The sequence below is a fragment of the Mustela erminea genome, chromosome 9 (assembly GCF_009829155.1).
Source record: "Mustela erminea isolate mMusErm1 chromosome 9, mMusErm1.Pri, whole genome shotgun sequence".
Taxonomy (NCBI): domain Eukaryota; kingdom Metazoa; phylum Chordata; class Mammalia; order Carnivora; family Mustelidae; genus Mustela; species Mustela erminea.
The window spans coordinates 108,172,117-108,180,453 of NC_045622.1; the positions used below are offsets into that span (position 1 = coordinate 108,172,117).

The 8,337-nt window shown below is 52.7% G+C and overlaps 1 long non-coding RNA gene across 2 annotated transcripts; it reads left to right on the forward strand.

Moving 5' to 3' along the window:
- Positions 1 to 295: 295 nt before the first annotated feature.
- LOC116599555 lies at positions 296 to 5,567 on the forward strand. 2 transcript variants are annotated; one of them, XR_004289412.1, is made up of 4 exons: positions 296 to 674; positions 1,959 to 2,140; positions 2,616 to 2,725; positions 5,064 to 5,567. It is a non-coding gene; the product is annotated as an uncharacterized LOC116599555 (long non-coding RNA). The 2 variants fall into 2 exon arrangements; XR_004289411.1 differs by lacking the exon at positions 5,064 to 5,567 and having other exon boundaries at positions 300 to 674; positions 2,616 to 3,782.
- The last annotated feature ends 2,770 nt before the right edge of the window (positions 5,568 to 8,337 follow it).

An 8,337-nucleotide genomic window follows, 5' to 3' on the forward strand; every position in this document is an offset into this window, starting at 1 on the left:
TTAGGGCCATAAAGGATCATTTGGGAAAGAATGGGTTTTGGAGTCTTTTTGCTTATGAGGGCGCCCCCTTCCTCGCAGCGCCAGATCTGCATCGCCTTCCCCGGGGCAGCCTGGGCGCTGACGGCGCGAGCGTTCGTCTCTGCGTGCTCCTCCTCTCCTCGCTCTAGCTCATTCATCTGCGGCCGCGGTACGCCGTTGCCACGGAGACGTGATGCAGGCGGGGGTGGTGGGGGGGAGGGAGGGAGGCCCCGGGTGACGTCTGAGCTGCTAGCGGCTTGTCTCCCGCGGCCTCCCAATTCTTGCCTATTTTGGAAGAGAGCCGCAGCCCTTCTGCTGATGCGCGCGCGCTGGCGCCTTTTAAAGGCAACCGGCGGAGTGGCGGCTCCGCTAGAGCCCGGGAGCTGCCCCCGCCCCCGAGCCGCGGGCCCCGCGCGGAGCCTGGGCCCGGGAAGCCCCCCGCGCCATACACCCCACCCCCATTCTAGCGCCCTTCACTCACTTTAGGGGAATTCCAACCGTGGAGAAAGGGGGTCCTGCCCTTGCCCCTCGTCCCCCTCTTCCTCCCTCCGACAGGGCAGACTCTTCTTCGATAGGAGACTTGGAAGGAAACGAGATGCCAGGCCTAGCGCGTTTGGGGATCCTCTCTGGACAAGGCCACAGAGTGAAAACACCAGGTGAGAACGTCACTAACCGCGGGGCTACCCCGGGTCTCTGGAGATCCACGTCCCCTCCAGCTTCCTGCCTTAGCCTTTTTCTCCTCGGGCTCAGCCTGGGGCCGATTAGGATCTAACTGGAAGGCCCTTGACCATTTTCTCCAGCCCACTCATTAAACTGAAAGGGAAACTGAGGCCCAGAGAAGGGTAGTGACTTGACCAGGGTCACATGGTGTGTTCCTGGAGAGCGGTGAGCCAGAGCCCAGCGAAGCGGACTTCCTAGCCGGAGGTCAGTCTCGTGTTTCTTCACCTTGAGAATAGCTGACACAGTGTGCCTGCCTCTGGCCCTTGCCCCGCACCCGGCTGCAGAGCCAGACGGCTCCCCCTCCAGCTTGGCCTCCGCTGCTGCTTCTTCCCCAGGACAGTCCAGATCTAGGTGGGCTTTCTGGATTGTTGATCACTCTAGATAAGCTTCAGGATCCCAAGGACGCTATGGCCAACCAACCAGGTTGCTACTTGCAAACGTCTGCTTCCATCGAAGGCTTCCTACAGCTCACCAGCTCTCTGGAACTTTCTGGGGCCAAACCTCTTCCAGACTGCTGACAAGCACTTGTTAGTTTCTGGATGGATGTATGGCCTGGGGGCTCTGGCCAGGCTCCCCAGAGCCATGTGGACCCAGCTCTTCGGACTCCCGTGCCCAGTCCTGATGCCCGCACTCTCCCTGTAGCACCCACAAGGGTGTTTGACCAGAACTCCCTGAAGACAGCTGTGAAGAGCTCTACATGCCCAGGGTACTGTATACATTCCAGACATCCCTGGGCCCCGACTCTGGACCAGGGCTGGGGACCCAGGGGTGCATCCGACCCAGCCTGGATGTGAACACCACGTCTGGCAAAGGAGAGAGGTTCCTGCTCTGGAGCAGTGAGCCCCGGAATCCTGAATGGCTCTTCCAAGGGGTATCCATTGCCAGAGCCAAGCCTTTGATGCACAGAAGGGGAAACTGAGGCATCCCTCCGAGAGACACTATTTGCCAAGGTCCCACAGCAAGTCAACGCATTGTGGAGACTAGTTTCCAGAACACCGCCTCTTGGCCTGGGCAGGGAAATCTGCATCCTGATCCCAGCAGCTAGACTTTGAGAGGTGCACAAAGCCAGGCACCCGGTTGAGGGTCCACCTTTACTAAATGACGGCTGCGCCACCTGGACCATTCTCTGTACTAGAGCCTCAGTCACCCAAGGGGGATGACTAAGGGGTTCCCACTGCAACTGTGAGCCTGGGAGTCTATGAAATGTGGTGTTTTTCCAGGCTGTGGCAACCCTCTCTGGCGGTCTGTGGGACACTGCTGGCGTGTTTTCCTCCCGTCAGCTTGATGCTAAGGAGTGCCATGAGGAGATCGTAGTTGCTTCAGCCATGGTCTATGCAGACCACACTGGGATGACCTGGGAATCTGTTTTACACACTTTGAAGCCCTTTGGATCCCTCCAATGGTAAGTCCCCTTGGTGCACTTGGCACAGACCTGTAAATAGCCTCTGACGGGATGGGTTTGAAGGAGGAAAACCAGAGGGTCAGTGCCAGTACCTGCTACCACCCATGTCCACACAGGCCAGGCCTCCAAGGCCCAAGGTGGCACTACTTGTCCAGGGCTGAGGGCTTAGTCCTCTGGGAGACTTCAGGCCCACCTAGACCCTAGCACTAGGTACATGGGCTCTTCCCACCTGAAACCGGGTCTCGGGGAGCAGCATTCAACCTCCAAACCTGAGACGCACTAGCCAGCTGAGCCCTGGGCCCAGAGATGCTCACAATGCCAGATATGGGAGGTTCCTTCCAGGCCAAGTGGTCCAACCCACTGCCACTGCCAGTTTGCAAACAGGGAAACTGAGCCCAGAGAGGGGAAGGAGCTTGCATAACACCCAAGCTGGCTGGCAGCAGGGCTACAACCAGAATCTTGGTCTCCTCTCCAGGACTCTCCCCTGCATCAAACACAATCCACTGAAATCTAGGCTGAGCCCACCTCCGATTCTGGAGAACCTTGACAATCCTTGACAGAAGGCTCTTCCAGCTCACCCCCTGGGTATGCTAGGTGATTCACGAGCTTTCCCTTCAGCCGGATGGTCTTTTCTCCGAAAGCTTCCTGGTGTTCCCTCCCCATATGCCCAGGCTTCATCTTCTCCTGCTTCCAGGATCTGCTCCATCAACCCGCCATAACTGCAGCTACCCCTTTCCTGCCATGGTTCAACCAGCTCCCTGCAGCTCCAGCATTTCCAGGGATGGGGACCATCACTCCCCCTGCTCTCGGGAGTCTCTTCTTGGTTGCTCCTCCGGCTTCCCCTCTGTCACTGGCTAGTCCCAGGCCTGCTGCTTTCCTGTGGTCACCCCAGCCTTGAGCCCCATCAGTCACTCCTGAGCTCCTGTGGGCCAGGCCTTGGAGACTTCCTCTTTGTATAGGGCCAGTGGGAATAAAAAGAACCCATATGTGGCAGGTTGCCATGACGTTTGAGTGACATAAGGCACGCATTAGGTATATAAGGTGCAGGTAAGTGCTGCATCAGTGAACTCTTGTGTGGCAAGGTGTGTTCAGGTGATAAGCAGATCCTTGGAGCCGGGGCCTGTGGTGGCCTAAACACCACAGAAGAGGGAGGGGGCCCGGAGGAATTTGGGGTAACTGGGAGTGATAGGAACCAGAAGTGTTTTAAGTTGGGGGAAGAAGTTGGTTAGGTTGGCTTCTAGAAAAATCCAAGGGGAGCTCAGTCGCTGAGCACTGGAAGAGCTCACTGGGCCTCCATCCTGGACGTGCTGAGGACTGTGGGATCCAGTGGCGCCTGGGGAAGGGTCATGTTGGGACCCAGGCCAGAGCCCACACAGATTTTGTGTGCATCTCTCAACTTTTCCAGGACCCCAGCTGTCATCTTTGTCTTTTTCTTTGGAACTGCTGCAGCTCTTAGCCTGACCCAGCCCATCTGCTACTCTCAGACCAGGCTGGGCCAAGGCTACAAAAAGCTAGTGGGTGTCCAGGCGCTGGTTCCACACTTACAGTGACAGAGCCTGTACTATGTCCTCAAGCAGCACATGCCATGTCTTCAAGACTTGCTCAAAATTCCATTTTTCATGAAGGTGAAATAATGATGACTGGCATTCCTTCATTCAGCATTTATTATGTTCCTTTTGTGGGGCAGGCATCATTCCAATTGCTTTAATGATTTAACTCATTAAAATTTTGAGGGAATCCTTGGATGCAGGAGCTGTTCTCCTCACGTCCCTGTTTAACAGATGGGTAAACAGAGTCATGAAATGTTGTCACCTGCCCAATGTGAAGGAGCCAGGACTCCACATGGGCATTGACTCCAGAGCCCCTAACTGGACCCCCATCCTCTATTTCCTCTCTGACCCTCAGGCTCCCTCCGACTTACCTGCCCACAGCCCCCTTGCAGTCCTGCCCTTAGCACAGGAGCCAAGCCTCCTGGTCAAGGTGGGGGCCCTGCTGCCCTCAGCAGAGGCTTCCCCCTCTTCATCTTCACTCCCCACACCTGTTAACACAGCCTCTGGCTCTGATGGCTCCTTCTGTGGCTACCTGTCCCCATCTGGGCTCTCCTTTATGATTGCATTCCTCTGTGTACCCTGCTCCACACAAGAAGGCACAGTTTGGCCTCATCCAGCAACTCAGCTCAATCACACCTCCACAGGGGGGCCACCCCAAACTCCATGGGCTCAGTCAGTCCTCCTCTGGCTTCTCCCGACACATGCTGCCTGTCTTCTTCACGGCAGTCATTTCAATGGCTTCATGGAGTTCCCACTTTCCCACCAGCCTGGACGCTCCATGAACTTAAGACCAGGCCCGTGTTTCCACACTCGGTGCCAGGGCCTAGCACAGAGCCTGGCACAAACCCAGCGCTCAGGTGTGTGCGCATGAATGAAATACATACATGGGCCCTGCTCTGGGCCGGGTCCTATGCCAGATGCTGTGACTATAGGGAGGAGACGGAGGTGCTGGTGGGGAGACAGAGAAGTAAACAAGCAATGATGGTACAGGATGAGAAATGCACTGATGCAGAAATAGGAGAGGCTGGGGTAGCACTGGGGAAGGGCCCCGGACCCAACAAGAGGAAGAGCCGAGCAAGGAGGAATTCACCATTTTGTGGGGGGGAGGGCGGTGGCGGGAGACCGTGGTGCAGAAGACTCTGAAACTGGGCTGAACTAATAAATGAATGGTGGAGAGTCTGTCTCCTCCTCCAGACCCCCAGCTCCTCAAAGGCGAGGCCAGTGTCCTGAACTCCTGTCTACCCCTTGGGCCCCTGCTGTGCACTTAAAGAACCCTTTCAGTGATAGATTTTCCTCCCCTCCTTGGAATACGGCTGTTCTGACATGCTCTTCGTTGTATGACTTGTGGCCCCTTTTCTCTGCCCTGCCTCCAGGTCCTCGCCCAGAGCAGTTTCATCTCTTCCCACCTGGCTACACTCTCCCACCCACTGCACGGTTCCCTGCCCCTCACCTTCTCGGCTCAGCCCACTCACCCGGCTCTGACCGTCTCAATGTGTGGGTGCCAGCATGTACCCTCTTCACATGAGCTTTGTTGATTTCATAACCATAAATAGATAAAATGTTCTGAATATCTCCCTGTGCATGTAGATTGGGGGAGTGATCACATAATGAAAAGGCCTTGGGAGAAAGAAAACAGGCTTCGAAGATGCAGCTGAACAAAAGACAGCCGCTGCTCAGACCAGGTCTACATAAGGATTATGCTTCCACTCCACAGATGGGCAAACTCTAGACCTGAGCCTGGGGAGATGCTTCAGAATCTGTTAGAAAACTTTGGTGTGGTTTCAAACCCAAGAACAGTCTGGTAAAAATGCAAGGAAGTAGGGATGCTTGGGTGGTTCAGGCAGTTAAGCATCTGCCTTTGGCTCGGGTCATGATCCCAGGGTCCTGGGATCGAGTCCTGCATTGAGCAAGGAGCTTCTTCTCCCTCCCCCTGCTTGTGCACTCTCTCTCTCTCTCTCTCTCTCTCTCAGATAAATAAATAAAATCTTTTTAAAAATGGAAAGAAGTGGAAATCAAGAAACCTGGTTTCTAATTTTAGAATCATTTCATTCTAGCTGTGTGACACTGGGAAAGTTAACTAAATCTCTCTGAGAAGAGAAATCTCTCTGAGGTTTAACTAAACCTTTCTTCCCCTTGGTCAGATTGAAGACTCAAGGAGGCCCAAGATCCCATAATATCATAATTTTCTTCCCACCAGGGCTTTCTGTCCTCCTGAAAATACCTTCATCACCAACTATGGGATGTCCTTCTTCCCAAAATGTAGTCCTGAGACTGAGGTTGGAGTAAGGATGGAGTGGAGTATCCTGACTCTTTATTGCCAAATCCAACCCTTGTTGCCATGGCAACAGGAAGTGGACCATCACTCCTGCATGGAGATGCTCCATGGGGGCTAGAAGCCAGTAAGAAGCCTAGCCCATGGAGCCTCCCAGTCTCTCTTCTCTTGAGGAGTGTAGGAACATTACTGCTTTCTGGCATTTGGAATAGTGAAGGCAGATAAAATGATAGCTTGGTATGCCCTGGGCCCAGAGAGCTTCTGGCTGAGAAAGAGAGAGTTGGAGATAGTCCTAGTGTGAACTCATTCTCCTCTAAAAGATGGAAAACTTTCTCTGCAAAGGGTCAGTTTGTAAATACTTTAGGCTTTCCAAGGCACATTTTCTCTGTTGTGACTGCTCAACCCTGCCCCTGTAGGGTGAAAACAGCCATAGACAATACATAAATAAATGCATGTGGCTGTGGGCCAGTAACTTTATTTACACAAACACTCAGTGGGCAAGACTCAGCATGCTAGCCAGAGTCTGCAGACCCCTAGTGTTCGCTACAGTGCAAGAGAAAGAGCGGGGAGCAGGAACTAGGCTTAAGGCTCAGAATCACCAATGACTTGTTGTGTGACTTTGGGTAAGTCACTGTCTGTCCCTGATCCTTAGTTTCACCATCTATCAAATGACTATAACAATATCGGTCAGATTTGCCATGAAAATTGGCCTAACAAGTCAGAGCAAATCTCAAATCTTTCCATCTCTCTGCTCCATCACTTCAAGTAGAGCTAACTCCCTTCCCAAGGCCATGTCCTTGTCTGCTAAGGGTGGCAGCAGTCCACTGGAAGGAAGAGGTGTTTCTCTCTAGAGTCAGATTCTCAGTCTGGCTTCCCAACTTCCAGCCTCAAGTGACCCCATTTCTGCAGCAAGCCAGGCACAGGAGGAAACAAGGAATCCCTTCTTTTCCACCATCCAGTCATTTGGCAGGAAGCTACAGTTCACTTGAGAAAGTGATGTGGCTGCAGTGGCTGGTGGCCAGGCCTTACAGGAGGCCTTTGAGACTCAAAGTTAGGAAAGGTGAGCTTCAGTGCTCCCTAGAGCATTTACCTATGGCCCCAGCTTCCCTGAGGTACATGTCAAGTAGCCACAGCTCTAATCTGGTGGTGATGGCAGGTCCATCTACTGCATTAATGGACCATTCTTGAGCCATCTTCTCCACCTGTCTGGTTTGACCACCAGGAGATCCTGCATCCTTAAGCATCTTGTCTTCTGCTCTGAAGACCCATTAAGTGATTCTCTACCCCCCAGTCCCTCCTTCCTTTCCTTTCTCTTTCTCTTTCTCATCACAAACACATTTGTTCAGGGTAAGACAGGATACACTTCAACAACCCTCTGCCAGGAAAGATACTTGCCCCAAGTATCCAGAAAAGCAGCTCTAACCAGGAGTCTCCATGCTGTTCTAAAGAAGCAGACCCCCCATTACCAGTCATCCTCCATCTCCTTCTCAGGGGGCCACCATCCCCAAAATCTCTAGAAAAGATACACTTCTCTTTGAGAATGGTTGAGGGTTGATGTCTTTCTAGGTCCCCAATAAAGCTATGCAAGACAGGGCCAGGGGATCTCACAGCCTGTTCTTGCTATAAAAAGACCTTTTTCAGAAAAAAATAATAAAGAAAGAAATCAGCCAATCCGTCCTCAATGCCATCACCTCTTCTTGGTGATTTTTCGGGGAAGGAGTGGGCGGGTTGCCATGGCAACAGATGCAAAGAGCTTGTCTCAGTAAAGAAGGGACCTTGATATTTTTTTCTCTCTCTCATTCTCTCTCAGTTGTGTGTGTATGTGTGTGTGTGCGCGCTGCGCATGCCTGTGCCCACACCAGGAATTTTTTTTTAGAACTAAAGAAAGCCCTTCTCTTCCCTCAGCTCCCCAAATATGGAGCGATGGAAAACCACTTACTCCTGCAGGCCGGGGAAGATTCAGGATAATTCAAGAAAAAAGGGAGAGGTCATATGGGGCTCCCTTCCTCCATCTTTTTTACTAGAGATCACATGCAATACAGACTTTCACCAATGGTTGGGGGTCAAGTGTTGGAAAGAAAGGAAGATGCCAGGTGGAGAAATGTAAGAGATAAGTTGTGCAAAAGCCCAATGAGTGCTATCAGAGAGGGCAACAGAAGGTGCACTGAGGTTGGGGATGCATGCAAATTCACATTCTCCCTTGAATGCTGAGAAAGAAAGGCACAGAGCAGGCTCACATATAGATGCAAACACACAGACAGGGAGGCACACAGAAAACTGCAAACATATGAACACATACACAAACATAGAACTACACACAGCACAGGAAGTGGAGGACATTTTTTACAAAGACAGATACAGATGCAGGCATAGGC